The sequence below is a fragment of the Arachis stenosperma genome, chromosome 10 (assembly GCF_014773155.1).
Source record: "Arachis stenosperma cultivar V10309 chromosome 10, arast.V10309.gnm1.PFL2, whole genome shotgun sequence".
NCBI classification, from domain to species: Eukaryota; Viridiplantae; Streptophyta; class Magnoliopsida; order Fabales; family Fabaceae; genus Arachis; species Arachis stenosperma.
Window position 1 is genome coordinate 86,473,842 of NC_080386.1, and position 16,757 is coordinate 86,490,598.

Consider the following 16,757-nt stretch of genomic DNA (forward strand, 5'->3'; position numbering starts at 1 on the left):
GCTTGGTGACTTCACAAAGCCAACGTCCAAGTTTGATGGAAGAAGCATCTCCATTCCTGCCATTGGAGCCAACAACTTTGAGCTGAAACCTCAGCTAGTTGCCCTAATGCAACAAAACTGCAAGTTTTATGGACTTCCATCTGAAGATCCTTATCAGTTTTTAACTGAGTTCTTGCAGATCTGTGAGACTGTAAAGATGAATGGGGTTAATCCTGAAGTCTACAGACTCATGCTTTTCCCTTTTGCTGTAAGAGACAGAGCTAGAGTATGGTTGGATTCACAACCTAAGGATAGCCTGGACTCTTGGGATAAGCTGGTCACTGCCTTCTTGGATAAATTCTTTCCTCCTCAAAAGCTGAGCAAGCTGAGAGTGGATGTTCAAACCTTCAAACAAAAAGATGGTGAATCCCTCTATGAAGCTTGGGAAAGATACAAGCAGCTGACCAAAAGATGTCCATCTGACATGTTTTCAGAATGGACCATTTTAGATATATTCTATTATGGTCTCTCTGAATTTTCGAAAATGTCATTGGACCATTCTGCAGGTGGATCTATTCACCTGAAGAAAACGCCTGAAAAGGCTCAAGAACTCATTGACATGGTTGCAAACAACCAATTCATGTACACTTCTGAGAGGAATTCCGTGAACAATGGGATACCTCAAAAGAAAGGAGTTCTTGAAATTGATACTCTGAATGCCATATTGGCTCAGAACAAAGTGTTGACTCAACAGGTCAACATGATCTCTCAAAATCTGAATGGATGGCAACATGCATCCAACAGTACTAGAGAGGCAGCTTCTGAAGAAGCTTATGATCCTGAGAACCCTGCCATGGCAGAGGTTAATTACATGGGTGAACCTTATGGAAACACCTATAACTCATCATGGAGAAATCATCCAAATTTCTCATGGAAGGATCAACAAAAGCCTCAACAAGGCTTTAACAATGGTGGACGCAACAAGCTGGGCAATAGCAAGCCATATCCATCATCTTCTCAGCAACAGACAGAGAATTCTGAACAAAACACCTCTAATTTAGCCAATATAGTCTCTGATCTGTCAAAGGCCACTTTCAGTTTCATGAGTGAAACAAGATCCTCCATTAGAAATCTGGAGGCACAAGTGGGCCAGCTGAGTAAGAAAGTCATTGAAACTCCTCCCAGTATTCTCCCAAGCAATACAGAAGAAAATCCAAAAGGAGAGTGCAAGGCCATTGATATAATCAAAGTGGCCGAATGCACAAGGGAGGAGGAGGACGAAAATCCTAGTGAGGAAGACCTCCTGGGACGTCCCTCAAGCAAGAAGGAGTTTCCTATTAAGGATCCAAAGGAATCTGAGGCTCATACAGAGACCATAGAGATTCCATTAAATCTCCTTCTGCCATTCATGAGCTCTGAAGACTATTCTTCCTCTTAAGAGGATGAAGATGTGACTGGAGAGCAAGTTGCTCAATATTTAGGAGCTATCATGAAGCTGAATGCCAAGTTATTTGGTAATGGGACTTGGGAAAGTGAACCTCCCTTGCTCATTAATGAACTGGATACTTGGATTCAGAAAATTCTACCTCAAAAGAAACAAGATCCTGGCAAGTTCTTAATACCTTGTACCATAGGCACCATGATCTTTGAAAAAGCTCTGTGTGATTTGGGATCAGGGATAAATCTTATGCCACTCTCTGTAATGGAGAAGCTGGGGATCATTGAGGTACAACCTGCCTTGTTCTCATTACAACTGGCAGACAAGTCATTGAGACAAGCCTATAGAATAGTAGAGGACGTGCTAGTAAAGGTTGAAGGCCTTTACATCCCTGCTGATTTCATAATCTTAGACACTAGGAAGGAAGAGGATGATTGCATCATCCTTGGAAGACCTTTCCTAGCCACAGCAGGAGCTGTGATAGATGTCAACAGAGGTGAATTAGTCCTTCAATTGAATAGGGACTACCTTGTGTTTAAGGCACATGGCCATCCCTCTGTGACAAAAGAGAGTAAGCATGAAGAGCTTCTCTCAGTTCAGAGTCAAGAAGAGCCCACACAGTCAAACTCTAAGTTTGGTGTTGTGAGGCCACAACTAAACTCTAAGTTTGGTGTTAAGACCCCATATCCAAACTCTAAGTTTGGTGTTGGCAACTATACAACATTGACCTGATCACCTTGTGGCCCCATGAGAGCCACTGTCAAGCTATTGACATTAAAGAAGCGCTTGTTGGGAGGCAACCCAATTTTATTTATCTAATTTTATTTTATTCTATTTTATTATTATTTTGTGTTTTATTAGGTACATGATCATGAGGAGTCACGAAAAAATCATAAAAATTAAAAACAGAATCAAAAACAGCAGAAGAAAAAAATTCACACCCTGGAGGACGCACAGGCTGGCGTTCAACGCCAGTAAGATGCATCTGGCTGGCGTTCAACGCCAGAACAGAGCATCATTCTGGCGCTGAACACCAGAAACAAGCAACATTCTGGCGCTGAACGCCAGGAATGTGCCCAGAGAAGAAAAACTGGCGCTGAACGCCAGTAACAAGCATGAAACTGGCGTTCAACGCCAGAAACATAATTTACATGGGCGTTGAACGCCCAGAATGTGCACCACACGGCGTTTAAACGCCAGAATGGTGTGCAAAGGCAATTTACATGCCTATTTGGTGCAGGGATGGAATTCCTTAACACCTCAGGACCTGTGGACCCCACAGGAACACCTCAGGATCTGTGGACCTCACAGGATCCCCACCTACCCCGCCCTCTCTCTCCCCATTCATGGTCATCCCTTCTGTTTTTCATTCACCACTCACTTCTATCCACTCTTCCCCACTCACCTTCAAAATTCAAAAACTCTTTCCCACCCAAACCCACCCATATAGCCGAATACACACATTCCTCCATCTCTTCTTCTTCTTCTTCTTCATCTTTTCTTTCTTCTCTTGCTCGAGGGCGAGCAATTTTCTAAGTTTGGTGTGGTAAAAGCATAGCTTTTTGCTTTTTCATTACCATTAATGGCACCTAAGGCCAGAGAAACCTCAAAGGGAAGACAAAAGCTTCCACCTCTGAGTCTTGGGAGATGGAAAGACTCATATAAAGCCGTCATAGCTCAGTGGTAGAACATGTGGCTGCAAATCAAGAGATCCCTGAGATACCTCAGGGGATAAGTTGTCCTCCACACAAATATTGGAAGCAACTAAGGGTAGAAACACCAAAATTACTAGGAATCATTCAACAAAGGCAAGGAAGGGACATAGAAGAGCTTAAGAACATCATTGGTCCTTCAAGAAGAAGACGCCACTAAGGTGGATTCATTCCTTGTTCTTATTTCTTTCTGCTTTTCGGTTTTTAATATTGTGTTTATCTATGTTTTGTGTCTTTATTTCATGATCATTAGTATGTAACCATGCCTTAAAGCTATGAATAAATTCCATTAATCCTTCACCTCTCTTAAAAGAAAAATGTTTTAATTCAAAAGAACAAGAAGTACATGAATTTCGAATTTATCCTTGAATTTAATTTAATTATATTGATGTGGTGACAATACTTTTTGTTTTCTGAATGAATGCTTGAACAGTGCATATTATTGATCTTGTTGTTTATGAATGTTAAAATTGTTGGCTCTTGAAAGAATGATGAACAAAGAGAAATGTTATTGATGATCTGAAAAATCATGAAATTGATTCTTGAAGCAAGAAAAAGCAGTGAACAAGAAGAAGCTTGCGAAAAAAAAAAAAGTGGCGAAAAAAAATAGAAAGAAAAAGAAAAAGCAAGCAGAAAAAGCCAATAGCCCTTAAAACCAAAAGGCAAGGGTAAAAAGGATCCAAGGCTTTGAGCATCAATGGATAGGAGGGCCCAAGGAAATAAAATCCAGGCCTAAGCGGCTAAATCAAGCTGTCCCTAACCATGTGCTTGTGTCATGAAGGTCCAAGTGAAAAGCTTGAGACTGAGTGGTTAAAGTCGTGATCCAAATCAAAAAGAGTGTGCTTAAGAGCTCTGGACACCACTAACTAGAGACTCTAGCAAAGCTGAGTCACAATCTGAAAAGGTTCACCCAGTTATGTGTCTGTGGCATTTATGTATCCGGTGGTAATACTGGAAAACAAAGTGCTTAGGGCCACGGCCAAGACTCATAAGCATCTGTGTTCAAGAATCAACATACTTAACTAGGAGAATCAATAACACTATCTGAAATTCTAAGTTCCTAGAGAAGCCAATCATTCAAAACTTCAAAGGAAAAAGTGAGATGCCAAAACTATTCAGAAGCAAAAAGCTACAAGTCCCGCTCATCTAATTATAATTAAAATTCATTGATATTCTGGAATTTATAGTATATTCTCTTCTTTTTATCCTATTTGATTTTCAGTTGCTTGGGGACAAGCAACAATTTAAGTTTGGTGTTGTGATGAGCGGATATTTTATATGCTTTTTGGCATTGTTTTTAGGTAGTTTTTAGTAAGTTCAAGCTACTTTTAGGGATGTTTTAATTAGTTTTTATGTTAAATTCACATTTCTGGACTTTACTATGAGTTTGTGTGTTTTTCTGTGATTTCAGGTAATTTCTGGCTGAAATTGAGGGACTTGAGCAAAACTCTGAAAAAGGCTGACAAAAGGACTGCTGATGCTGTTGGAATCTGACCTCCCTGCACTCAAAATGTATTTTCTGGAGCTACAGAACTTCAATTGACGCTCTCTCAACGGAGTTGGAAAGTAGACATCCAGGGCTTTCCAGCAATATATAATAGTCCATACTTTATTCGGAAATTGACGACGTAACTTGGCGTTGAACGCCAAGTACATGCTGCTGTCTGGAGTTAAACGCCAGAAAAACGTCATGATCCGGAGTTGAACGCCCAAAACACGTCATAACTCGGAGTTCAACTCCAAGAGAAGCCTCAGCTCGTGGATTGATCAAGCTCAGCCCAAGCATACACCAAGTGGGCCCCGGAAGTGGATTTATGTATCAATTACTTACTCATGTAAACCTTAGGAGCTAGTTTATTATAAATAGAACATTTAACTATTGTATTAGACGTCTTTTGACCACGTTTCATCTTTGGTCTCAGTTTTGTTTTATTCTTCATCCTAAGAGGCTATTGATCACGATTTTGGGGGCTGGCCATTCGGCCATGCCTGAACCTTTTACTTATGTATTTTCAACGGTGGAGTTTCTGCACACCATAGATTAAGGGTGTGGAGCTCTGCTGTACCTCAAGTTTCAATACAAATTACTATTACTTTTTATTCAATTCTCTCTTATTCTTATTCCAAGATATTCATTCGCACCCAAGAATATGATGAATGTGATGATTATGTGACGCTCATCATCATTCTCACCTATGAACGCACGTGATTGACAACCACCTTCGTTCTACATGCAACCGAGCTTGAATGTGTATCTCTTAGATTCCCCAACAGAATCTTCGTGGTATAAGCTAGATAGATGGCGGCATTTATGAGGATCCGGAAAGTCTCACCTTGTCTGTGGTATTCCGAGTAGGATCCTGGGATTCCGGAAAGTCTAACCTTGTCTGTGGTATTCCGAGTAGGATTCCGGTAATGAATGACTGTGACGTGCTTCCGACTCGCAAGTGCTGGGCGTTAGTGACAGACGTAAAAGAATCAAGGGATTCTATTCCAGTAGGAGCGGGAACTAACCAGTGATTAGCCGTGCTGTGACAGAGCGCGTGAGCGTAGTTTTCACTGCGAGGATGGGATGTAGCCTTCGGCCAGTGTGATGCCTCCAGACGATTAGCCATGCGAGTGACAGCCGCAGAGGACCATTTTCCCGAGAGGATTCAAAGTAGCCATCGTCGAACGGTGAACCCTATACACAGCTTGCCATGGAAAGGAGTAAGAAGGATTGAGTTGAGGCAATAGGAAAGTAGGCGTTCTTAAGCCATACAGTCTCTCCATTCGCTTATCTGAAATTCCCACCAATGAATCTGCATAAGTATTCTATCCCTTTTATTATTTCTTATTTTTAATTAATTTTTGAAACCATAACCCAATTTAATCTGCCTAACTGAGATTTACAAGGTGACCATAGCTTGCTTCATACCAACAATCTCTGTGGGATCGATCCTTACTCACGTAAGGTTTATTACTTGGACGACCCAGTACACTTGCTGGTTAGTTGAACGGAGTTGTGAATTCAACTGATGCCATAATAATGATTTCATACAAATACAAAGAACATGGATCACAATTTCGTCCACCACATCTGCGGATCATTCCATCTGCACATCTCTTAAAGAGATATGGCTCATCCCATAGGTAGTACTTGGCATCTGAAATTAATTTCTTTCTTTGCACCCTGCTGTACTCCTGGGGTATGAACCTCACAGCTTTGTAATTTGCAATATCTGCAAACCATGGAGCTTCCTGAATGGCAAAGAGTTGCTCATCTGGGAAAGTCTCAGAGATCTCAGTAGAAGGGAGGGACGCCCCAGCTACTGGTTCTACTCGGGACAGATGATCAGCTACCTGGTTCTCTGTCCCTTTTCTGTCTCTTATTTCTATATCAAACTCTTGCAGAAGCAACACCCATCTTATGAGCCTGGGTTTTGAATCCTGCTTTGTGAGTAAGTACTTAAGAGCAGCATGGTCAGTGTACACAATCGCCTTTGATCCCACTAGATAGGATCTAAACTTGTCAATGGCATAGACCACTGTAAGTAACTCTTTTTCTGTGGTTGTGTAATTCTTCTGTGCATCAGTTAGAACACGACTGGCATAATAAATGACGTGCAGAAGCTTGTTATGCCTCTGTCCCAACACTGCACCAATGGCATGGTCACTGGCATCATACATTAGTTCGAATGGCAATGTCCAGTCTGGTGCAGAGATGACTAGTGCTGTGACCAGCTTGGCTTTCAGGGTCTCAAATGCCTACAGACACTGTGTGTCAAACACAAATGGTGTGTCGACAGCTAGCAGGTTGCTCAGAGGTTTAGCAATTTTCGAAAAATCCTTTATAAACCTTCTGTAGAATCCTGCATGCCCCAGAAAGCTTCTGATTACCTTAACATTGGCAGGTGGTGGTAATTTTTCAATTACCTCTACCTTTGCCTTATCTACCTCTATTCCCTTGTTTGAAATTTTGTGCCCAAGGACAATTCCTTCAATCACCATAAAGTGACATTTCTCCCAGTTTAAAACCAGGTTAGTCTCTTGGCACCTTTTCAGGACAAGTGCTAGGTGGTTAAGACAGGAGCTGAATGAGTCTCCATATACTGAGAAGTCATCCATGAAGACTTCCAGGAATTTCTCCACCATATCAGAGAAGATGAATAGCATGCATCTCTGAAAGGTTGCAGGAGCGTTACACAGACCAAAAGGCATCTTCCTGTAGGCAAACACGCCAGAAGGACAAGTAAATGCTGTTTTCTCTTGGTCTTGAGGATCTACTGCAATTTGGTTGTAACCTGAATAGCCATCCAAAAAGCAGTAATAATCATGACCAGCTAGTCTTTCTAGCATTTGGTCTATAAATGGTAAAGGAAAATGATCCTTTCTGGTGGCTGTATTGAGTCTTCTGTAGTCAATACACATATGCCACCCTGTGACTATTCTTGTAGGAACCAGTTCATTTTTTTCATTATGAACTACTGTCATGCCTCCTTTCTTGGGGACAACTTGGACAGGGCTCACCCAGGGGCTATCAGAAATAGGATAAATAATCCCAGCCTCTAGTAATTTAGTGACCTCTTTCTGCACCACCTCCTTCATGGCTGGATTTAGCCGCCTTTGTGGTTGAACCACTGGTTTGGCATTATCCTCCAATAGGATCTTGTGCATGCATCTTGCTGGGCTAATGCCCTTAAGATCACTTATGGACCACCCAAGAGCTGTCTTGTGTGTCCTTAGCACTTGAATCAGTGCTTCCTCTTCCTGTGGATTTAAAGCAGAGCTTATAATCACTGGAAAAGTGCCACCCTCTCCCAGAAATGCATACTTCAGGGATGGTGGTAGTGGTTTGAGCTCAGGTTTGGGAGGCTTATCCTGCTCCTGAGGAATTTTCAAAAATTCTTTTGTTTCCTCTGGTTCTTCCCGATCAAGCTGAACATCCTTGAAGATGTCCTCTAGCTCTGATTCTAGACTTTCAGTCATATTGATCTCTTCCACCAAAGAGTCAATAATGTCAGCGCCCATGCAGTCATTTGGTGTGTCTGGATGCTGCATAGCTTTTACAGCATTCAACTTGAACTCATCCTCATTGACTCTCAGGGTTACTTCCCCTTTTTGTACATTAATGAGAGTTCGTCCAGTTGCTAGGAAAGGTCTTCCTAGATTGAGAGTTGCACTCTTGTGCTCGTCCATTTCCAGCACTACAAAGTCAGTTGGAAAGGCGAATGGCCCAACCTTGACAATCATATCCTCAATTATGCCTGATGGATATTTAATGGAGCCATCAGCAAGTTGGAGGCATATCCGGGTTGGTTTGACTTCTTCAGTCAACCCAAGTTTTCTGATAGTGGATGCAGGTATTAGATTGATGTCTTGGTGCAAGCACCTTCTAATGTGCATGGTATCATAAAGCTTCCTGGATCTTGAAGCTTTTCTGGTAAGCTTTTCAGGATGACTGCACTGCATTCTTCAGTGAGAAATACTTTTTCAGTTTCTCTCCAATCCTTCTTATGACTTAAGATCTCTTTCATGAACTTAGCATAAGAAGGTATTTGCTCAAGTGCCTCTGCAAACGGAATCTTTATTTCAAGAGTCCTTAGATAGTCTGCAAAGCGGCCAAATTGCTTATCCTGCTCCGCTTGGCAGAGTTTCTGAGGGTAAGGCATCCTGGCTTTATATTCTTCAACCTTAGTTGCTGTAGGTTTATTCCTTACAGAAGTGGTTGGAGAAGCCTTTTTAGAGGGGTTACTATCAGTACTCTTAGGTGTCTGATTCCCCATTGGCGTTTGAACACCAGGATTGGGTGAAAAATGGGCGTTTAACCCTAGCTTTTCCCCCTTTTCTGGCGTTTGAACGCCAGAACTGGGCAGGGAATGGGTGTTTAACGCTAGCTTTCCCCCCTTTTCTGGCGTTTGAACGCCAAGAGTATTCCTCTCTGGGCTCTTACTGTCCTCAGAGGGATTTTGGATAGTGGTTTGGCTATCCTCTGTCAATTGTTCCTTTATTGGCTTTTTGCTACTTTGAGCAGTGTTATTCAATGTCTTCCCACTCCTCAGTTGAACTGCTTGGCATTCTTCTGTTATCTGTTTAGATAGCTGCTATTTTGCCTGATTCAACTGTGATTCTATGTTCTTGTTAGCAATTTTAGTTTCTTGGAGCATCTCTTTAAATTCTACTAACTGTTTTGTCATCAGGTGTAATTGCTGATTAAGCTCAATCATCTGTTCTTGGTGATTAGGATCAGTGGCTATGGCCATAACTTCTTCTTTTGTGGAGAACTCATTGCTGGAGTACAAATGTTGATTTCTAGCAATAGTATCTATAAGCTCTTGAGCCTCCTCAATCATCTTCCTCATATGTATAGATCCACCAGCTGAGTGGTCTAGAGACATCTGAGCTTTTTCTGTAAGCCCATAGTAGAAGATGTCTAACTGTACCCACTCTGAAAACATTTCAGAGGGGCATTTTCTTAGCATACCTCTATACCTCTCCCAGGCATTATAAAGGGATTCATTATCCTCTTGTTTAAAGCCTTGGATGTCCAGCCTTAGCTGTGTCATCCTTTTTGGAGGGTAAAATTGATTCAGGAATTTGTCTGATAACTGTTTCCATGTCTTTATGCTTACTGTAGGTTGGTTATTCAACCACCTCTTAGCTTGATCTTTTACAGCAAATGGAAACAGTAATAATCTGTAGACATCTTGATCCACCTCTTTATCACGTACTGTGTCAGCAAGTTATAAGAATTGTGCCAGAAACTCAGTAGGTTCTTCCTGTGGAAGACCGGAATACTGGCAATTTTGCTACACCATGATAATGAGTTTAGGATTTAGCTCAAAGCTGCTTGCTTTAATGGGAGGTATACAGATACTACTCCCATATGCAGCTGTAATGGGGTTAGCATATGACCCCAGAGTCCTTCTGGACTGTTCAATTCCACTTAGGTCCATGATGGAGAAGGGGAATATGATATGAATTCACAAGTAAAGTAAAATTTTTTTTTGACCGAAAATAATAAAATAAAACAAATAAATAAAAAAAATCAAATTTCGAAAACTAAAAGAAAAAAAAATCAAAGCAAATTGAAAACTAAATCAATTAGTTAATTAAAAAGATTTTGGAATTAGCAATTGAAAATATATGATTGAAAATTATTTTGAAAAAGATTTGATTTTTGAAATGAGGAAAGAGAAAAACAACAAAATGACACCAAACTTAAAATTTTTAGAAAATCAAACACAAATTTTTGAAAATTTTAAAGGAAAACACAGAGAGGACACCAAACTTAGAATTTTTAGAGAACAAGAAAGGACTAAGAACATGCAAATTTGAAAAAAAATTAAAAGAAAACAAACGCAACAAAATGACACCAAACTTAAAATATGAAACTAAACTCAAATAAAAGACTCTAAACCAACAAAAATAAAACAGTCATAATCTAAGCAACAAGATAGACCGTCAGTTGTCCAAACTCGAACAATCCCCGTCAACGGTGCCAAAAACTTGGTGCACGAAATTGCAATCACACTTTTGCAATTCCGCACAACTAACCAGCAAGTGCACTGGGTCGTCCAAGTAATACCTTACGTGAGTAAGGGTCGATCCCACGGAGATTGTCGGCTTGAAACAAGCTATGGTTATCTTGTAACTCTTAGTCAGGATATCAATAATTATCAGGTTTAATTGTGAAAAGTAAAAGAACATGAAATAAGTACTTGTTTTGCAGTAATGGGGAACAGGTTGAGGTTTTGGAGATGCTCTATCATCTGAACCTCTGCTTTCCTACTGTCTTCTTCTTCAAGCACGCAAGACTCCTTCCATGGCAAGCTGTATGTAGGGTTTCACCGTTGTCAATGGCTACCTCCCATCCTCTCAGTGAAAATGTTCAACGCGCTCTGTCACAGCACGGCTAATCATCTGTCGGTTCTCAATCAGGTCGGAATAGAATCCAATGATTCTTTTGCGTCTGTCACTAACGCCCAGCCTTCAGGAGTTTGAAGCTCGTCACAGCCATTCAATCCTTGAATCCTACTCAGAATACCACAGACAAGGTTTAGACCTTCCAGATTCTCTTGAATGCCGCCATCAATTCTAGCTTATACCACGAAGATTCTGATTAAGGAATCCAAGATATATCTACTCAATCTAAGGTAGAACGGAGGTGGTTGTCAGGCACGCGTTCATAAGTGAGAATGATGATGAGTGTCACATAATCATCACATTCATCAAGTTCTTGAGTGCGAATGAATATCTTGGAATAAGAGCAAGCTGAATTGAACAGAAGAACAATAGTAATTGCATTAATACTCGAGGTACAGCAGAGCTCCACACCTTAATCTATGGTGTGTAGAAACTCCACCGTTGAAAATACATAAGAACAAGGTCTAGGCATGGCCAAATGGCCAGCCTCCCAATGATCTAAGAACTAGATGTCCAAAGATGATCTAGAGATCTGAAGTGATCAAAAGATCGAAAAATGATCAAAAGATGAAAATACAATAGTAAAAGGTCCTATTTGTAGAGAACTAGTAGCCTAGGGTTTACAGAAATGAGTAAATGACATAAAAATCCACTTCCGGGACCACTTGGTGTGTGCTTGGGCTGAGCAGTGAAGCATTTTCGTGTATAGACTTCTCTTGGAGTTAAACGCCAGCTTTTGTGCCAGTTTGGGCGTTTAACTCCCATTCTTGTGCCAGTTCCGTCGTTTAACGCCGGACATTCTTGAGCTGATTTAGAACGCCGATTTGGGCCATCAAATCTTGGACAAAGTATAAACTATTATACATTTCTGGAAAGCCCAGGATGTCTACTTTCCAACGCCGTTGAGAGTGCGCCAATTAGACTTCTGTAGCTCCAGAAAATCCACTTCGAGTGCAGGGAGGTCAGAATCCAACAGCATCTGCAGTCATTTTCAGTCTCTGAATCAGATTTTTGCTCAAGTCCCTCAATTTCAGCCAGAAAATACCTGAAATCACAGAAAAACACACAAACTCATAGTAAAGTCCAGAAAAGTGAATTTTAACTAAAAACTAATAAAAATATAATAAAAACTAACTAAAACATACTAAAAACATACTAAAAACAATGCCAAAAAGCGTATAAATTATCCGCTCATCAATAGCCTAAATGGCATCCTTTTATAAGCAAAGGTACCAAAGGGACAAGTAAATATGGTCTTTTCCTGATCCTCAGGAGCAATATATATCTAAAAGTAACCAGTAAAACCATCAAAAAAGCATTAATGGGATGTACCCACAAGTCAGTCCAACATCTGGTCAATGAATGGCAAAGGGTAGTGGTCTTTCCTTATTGCGGCATTTAACATCCTATAATCAATGCATACTCGCCAAGCCTTTTGCACTCTCGTGGTGATCACTTCACCATCCTCCTTCTTAACAACAGTGATTCTTGATTTCTTTAGAACAACTTGGACCGGACTCACCCATTCGCTATAAAAAATCGGATATATAATACCCGCATCAAGTAGCCTTGTGACTTCCTTTTTCACCACATCAAGAATAGTGGGGTTGAGCCTTCTTTGGGGTTGTCTAGCCGGCCGAGCTCCCTCTTGGAGAAAGATACGATGCATGCACATACGTGGGTCAATCCTCACAATGTCGGCCAAGCTCTAAGCGATTGCTTTCTTGTGCTTCCTTAGAACCTCTAGGAGCTTCTCTTCTTCTTGGCTAGAAAGCTCACTAGCAATAATGACCAGAAACTTTTGATTGTTCTCAAGGAATGCATACTTCAAGTGAGAGGAAAGAGGCTTCAATTCACTTTTTGCTTCAAGTTGAGGTTCTTTTTCACCAAGATCATGAAGTTCATTCTCAACTATTCTCTCTTGTTCACCCTCATGGTCATTCTTCTCTTCAACAATAGGGTAGCACAACTTGTTGTGATCTTCCCCTTGTATCTCCGCTACTACCTCATCAATTATATCACATCGGAGAACGGAGTGTTCTTCGGGTGGATGTCTCATGGCTTCTTCCAAGTTAAACTTGATTGTTTTGTCACCTACTTCAAAAGAGTATGTGCTGGTAAAGGCATCCAATTTGAATTTAGAAGTCTTCAAGAAAGGTATACTAAGCAAAACGGAGGAATAACTTCTATTATCTATTGGAGGCATTTCAAGGATATAAAAATCAACCGGAAACACCAAATCCTTGATTGCCACAAGCACATCTTTTGCTATCCCCATTACGGTGATCACACTCTTGTCGGCTAAGGTAAATTTAGTGGCCGACCTCTTTAATGGAGCTAAATTCAACCTTGCAAATACAAAAAGTGGCATGATGCTCACACAAGCCCCTAAATCACGCATACACTCATGAAAATTCACTCCACCAATATGACAAGACACCAAACATGGTCTGGGGTCACCACACTTTTCCAGAATAGGCTTCATCAATGAAGAAATGGAACTACCCAATGATAATATTTCTAACTCACCAATCTTATCTTTGTGTGTGCACAAGTCCTTTAAAAATTTTGCATACTTCGAAATTTATTGAATGGCATCAAGAAGTGGGATGGTTACCTCAAGCTTCTTGAATACTTGAAGCATGTTTAAATCAAACTCCGGTGTTTACTTTGCCTTCTTTACCATGGAAGGGAATGGGATGGGGATGGATTCATCCATTATAGCCTTCCTCTAGGGCTCCTTAAGGCTCATTTCTTCTTCCTCTTGCTTTGTGTCTACCTCCTCTTCCTCATGTGGAACTTAAACAACCACTTTCTCCTTATGAATGTCTTCCATGACCCTAGGAGGTATCTCCTCCAATATAGTCTCCGACCGTAGAGTGATGGCGTTGAGACCGTCCTTTGGGTTTGGAAGGGGTTAGGATGGAAGGTTAGAAAAACTTAAGGATTGGTTGGTGTTGTTGGAGGAAGGTAAAGCCATCCTTGAAAGCATCTCGGTGATGTTGGACAATTGAACACTCATGTTACCATATTGTGCATTCAAGTTACTAAATTGAGCCTTGTTGTTATCTTCATGTTTTTCTACCATAGCTCTAAGTCTCTCGTGCTCATGGGAGAGTGCGCGGTTGGGATCATCACCTTGGTTGGTATAGGGGGAAGAAGATTGGTTGGGTTGTTGTCTTTGATGAGGCGGTTGATATCTAGAGTGGTTGTTTTGGTTTTGGTGAGGTGCTTGGTATGATTGGTTATGGTTTTGGTTGGCTTGGTGGTTGTTGTTGTGGTAGTATTGGGATGAAGATTGGTGGTTATTGTGGTAGTAAGAAGAGGAGTTGTTCCATCTTTGATTTTTATTACTCCCTTGTGCATTGTCCCTCCACCCTTCATTGGAATTATTGCCATGAGAGTAGTTGTTTTGGCCTTGAGAGGGGTAGGGTGGACGATTGTTATAGTTCACATTGGCTGCAGCAAGGGTATAATCCGCTTGAATTTGGTGGCATTGGTCGGTGTAATGTGCCGTGCTAGAGTATAAACCACATATTCTAGGAGGCCCTTCAAGTTGGGGAATTTAGGGTAGGGCTTGGATGGCTTGGATAGAATAGAATGCCTTTTGTTCTTTGTGCATCTTTGTAAGGATAGTAGTCATATCCCCAAGCACTTTGGTCAAACTTGATTTGGAAGGAGATGCTTCCACCACACCTTTGAGGGGATTGTTCCTTGCCCTTACTTGTTGTGTAGCCTCGGCGACATCATTTATCAAGCTCCAAGCTTCTCCCACCGTCTTATTTTTGGAAAGGGAACCACCACTAGCGGCGGTGAGCAATCTTCTATCTTCCGCGCAAAGACCTCCGGTAAAATAACTAAGGAGCAAGTGAGTGTCCAATCCATGGTGTGGACAAGACTCCAATAGCCTTTTGAATCGAGTCCAATACTCGTACAAGGTCTCTTGGTCCTTTTGCATTATACCAGAGATTTCTTTCCGGATATAATGGGTCTTCTCCGGCGGAAAAAACTTGTCTAAAAACTCTCTTCTCAAGAAATCCCAATTGATCACAATCTCATCTGGTTGGGAATAGAATCACATTTTTGCTTGTCCCTCAAGAGAGAAGGGGAAAGAAAAAACCATAATAGTAATCTCATCGGCCCCATGCCTTCGAGTCGTAGAACAAGCAACTTGAAAATCTCTTAAATGTCGGATGGGGTCTTGACTTGGAAGCCCATGATACTTGGGAAGTAGATTTATCAAGTTATTTTTCAACTTAAAGTTTGGATCGAGATTGGGATACCTTGCTTGCAATGGTTGAAGTATAATATCCGGAGCCCCTTGTTCGTGCAAGGTGATTCTACGTGGCTCCGCCATATAATGTTCACCTGTAGGATGCAAAGAAGTATTAGTGGTGTCAATAGAAGAATAAGAAGTTATGGACTCCAAGTCACTCTCGGTCCCGTCTAATGATTCGGTATGCTCCTCAAGAGAGGCCAAAGCACTAGCCGTATAGTCCAACCGCCGCCTAGCTTGCCGAGTATGTAACAAAGTTCTTTCAATCTCAAGGCCAAGCTCGACTAAATTAGAGTTCAGTTGAGACCGAGTCATCAAACTTGGGAGTCATAGCACATGTACAAATGAAATCTAAACTAAAAACAAAATATTGGAAGCAAGTAAACTATCTACACTATCCACATATTCACATAACCAATGTCAAGGCATACGTTGCAACCATTCCCCGGCAATGGCGCAAAAAATTTGATAGTTGGGGTTATCGTTGGTTAAGAATTTCACAAAATATTCACGTTGCTACTATAGTTCCAAACTAACTAATAACTCTCAATGAAATTTTAATAGATAGTTGTCACAATGTTCAACCCCAAAATTAAACCAAAGTATTCAAACCTCGGGTCATCTCACAAGAAATGGGCAAACATGTGCATTAACATTGGTTAGAATTCCGGGGTTGGGAGTCATGATCAAGAAATTAAACTACTAGACTTAACATGCAAGAAATCTTAAAGCACAAGAAACTAAATCAAGTAACTAAAGTAAGGTATGAGCAAATTCAATCTAGCAAGAGAACATGTAATCTATTTCTACTCTAAAACTAAGCAATTAACTATAACAAGAATCAAGCAAATGGGATTTTTGGTTTTCAAATATGAATAATAAAAGGAACTCTTGGCTAGGCATAGGAATTGGGATCACCATCCTTGTCTAATAACTATATCTTGACAATTATGAGGAACCAAACTCACTAAGTCTACCTCTATGCTTGAGGTATGTTTAATGTCTACTTCAAAGCCTAAGCTACATCAAGTGGCTTGATCAATCTCAACTCATAAGTCCTAATCTAACTACCAATTGGTTTAGTAGTGGATTAGTGTCAATGGGTATCAACTTGACCACCAAGGGTTCTCAAATCACCAAATCAATTAGACCCGATGACTCAAGTTTAACCAATTCCCTTAACCTAGGCCAAGAGTAGAGGAAACTACTCCATAATCAAGGGAAACATTTCATCAAACACATGGTATGCACTAACAAAAGACATATTCAAATTGCAAATAAATTGGAAATTACAAATACCTACTAACAATTATCAATGAAAAATAACTCAAACAACACTATTAATCATGGAAAACATCAATACAACGGTAGAAATTCAAGATCCATTAAGTTCATAAAATGAGAAGAAAATAGAAAAATAACAAGGAAGCATAAATCCAACGCAAGA